Below are 2,304 nucleotides of genomic sequence, written 5' to 3' on the forward strand. Positions count from 1 at the left end.
ACACAATGGAAACAGGGATCTCATGCAAACGCACTATCTCCCTGATATAAAGCTTTGCATACTGCGTCATGGAGAAAGTCGTCTTCACTGGAAAAAAGTGTGCTAACTTAGTGAGTCGATCCACTATGACCCAAATGGAATTAAAACCTTTGACTGACTTTGGCAATCCAACTACGAAGTCAATGGTAATATTCTTTCATTTCCACTCAGGGATAGAGAGTGGCTTAAGCATCCCTGCTGGCCTCTGATGCTCTGCCTTCACCTGCTGACAAGTAAGACATTCAGACACAAACTGACGGATGTCTCTCTTCATACCTGGCCACCAGTACAAAATATGCAAGTCCTTGTACATCTTGGTACCCCCGGCATGGATGGAATACGGAGATGCATGTGCCTCCGACAGAATATCCTCCCTGATGGAATCAATGCTAGGCACCCACATTCTATCTATGTATCTCACAATACCATCTGACACTGTGTAGAGTACACTGCCCTTAGTTAAGGGGATCCTACCCCAGACTTTGATTTAGTTAATCTTTATTTCGATTGTCGATTTGTTCTTGATTATACTATTGTTTTAGCGTGTTGTTAAAGCGTAGCTAACTGTAATAACAAATTTTATATCGTGAATGAGTTCGAGAGAATAACTTGTAATAGGAACGAGTAGTATAATCCATGGATCTACAATTTACATAGATATATGAAATTGGATACGCGCCGATAGTCATAGTCCTAAGGGTCGAAAACTAGGGGATTTCACAGATCGACATGCGATTCACTCTTGATAAATAATTAAAGACATTTAATTACTTCATTGAGTCGAATTAGTTTGGCATAGCTCGAGAGAGTGTGTTCAATTGAATAGGAAATCCTGTCGGAAGCGTAAATCAATATCGAACGAATTAATTAATTAACAAGGGGTAGGTGAACTGATATTCCCAACAAATCCTTCTTTTCATTGAATTTTAATCAACCATTTTAGATATTATCTTCCATCAGTTAATTATTGAATCTTTTTATTTGCATATTTGCTTAAGAATAGTAGTGTTAAAACAATCAAAACAATTTTCGTTGCTAAATGTTCAATAACTGAAAATAACAATTGTTAAATACACTCTTCAGTGGAACGATACTCGTACTCCGGTACATTACACTATTACTCGACATCGTGCACTTGCGATAAATTTTGAGCATACAAAACCATATTTTTATTAAGGATCTCACAGTGCAAGTTTTGCTCGATCAAGTTTTTGGCGCCATTGCCGGGGACTGTCAATCTACAATTTTATTTTTAGTTATTTTCTTTAGCATTACTTTATTCTCTTGAGCTAACAATCCATATTTTATTCCAGATATCTTGTCTAGTGCATGCCAAAGTCACTTGACGTGGAGCTTGAGTTTGATCCTGAAATTAAAAGAACTTACCGCAGGCGAAGACAACAACAGAGACTTAAAGAACTGATGGAGAGACACGAGCAAGAACGTGAGGAGGAACAGCGTGAAGATAGACAAGTTGAGATGCCACGCCGCATACCGATGCTAGAGTATGCCCGGCCTTCTTTGGAGGGTGCACGCCCTAGCATTGTGAGGCCTATTGTGCGGGCAAATGACTTTGAAATCAAGCCAGCTATAATCCAGATGATTCAGAACACAGTCTAATTTGGAGGAACTGCAGTAGATGACCCAAACACGCACATCGCGGATTTTCTTGAAATTTGCGATACTTTTAAATTCAATGGAGTTTATGATGATGCTGTTAGGTTGCGTGTGTTTCCTTTCTCTTTACGTGATAAAGCTAAAGCATGGTTAAATTGTTTGCCTGTAGGTTCGATCACTACATGGGAAGACATGGCAAAAGCATTTCTCATTAAATACTTTCCTCCATCAAAGACCATGAAGCTGCGGGCAGACATTACAACATTTGCTCAATTCGATCAGGAGTCTTTATATGAGGCATGGGAACGCTTCAAGGATCTACTACGAAGATGCCCACATCACGAATTACCACTTGGGTTAGTCGTTCAAACTTTTTACTATGGTTTGCTTACGCCTAACCGTACTATGATAGATGCTGTTGCTTGTGGGAACTTGTTGAGAAAAACTACGGAAGAAGGATATGAGTTGTTGGAGGAAATGGCTGTTACCAGTTATCATCCTCAATCTGAAAGGAACAACCAGCGGAGAAGTACAGGAGTTCATCAGGTAACTGATTTTTCTGCCATTACTGCACAACTTGACGTGTTGAACAGGAAACTAGATAGCTTGAACATGGGTGGCACAGCTATGCGTCTTCAAGAGATATTC

General features: G+C 39.6%; 1 non-coding gene across 1 annotated transcript; it reads right to left on the minus strand.

Annotated features, from left to right (window-relative positions):
• Positions 1-1,897: 1,897 nt before the first annotated feature.
• LOC140960611 (small nucleolar RNA R71) lies at positions 1,898-2,003 on the minus strand. The gene has a single exon (XR_012172212.1). It is a non-coding gene; the product is annotated as a small nucleolar RNA R71 (small nucleolar RNA).
• Between the last annotated feature and the right edge of the window lie 301 nt (positions 2,004-2,304).

This window comes from Primulina huaijiensis, chromosome 15, assembly GCF_012295235.1.
Source record: "Primulina huaijiensis isolate GDHJ02 chromosome 15, ASM1229523v2, whole genome shotgun sequence".
NCBI lineage: Eukaryota > Viridiplantae > Streptophyta > Magnoliopsida > Lamiales > Gesneriaceae > Primulina > Primulina huaijiensis.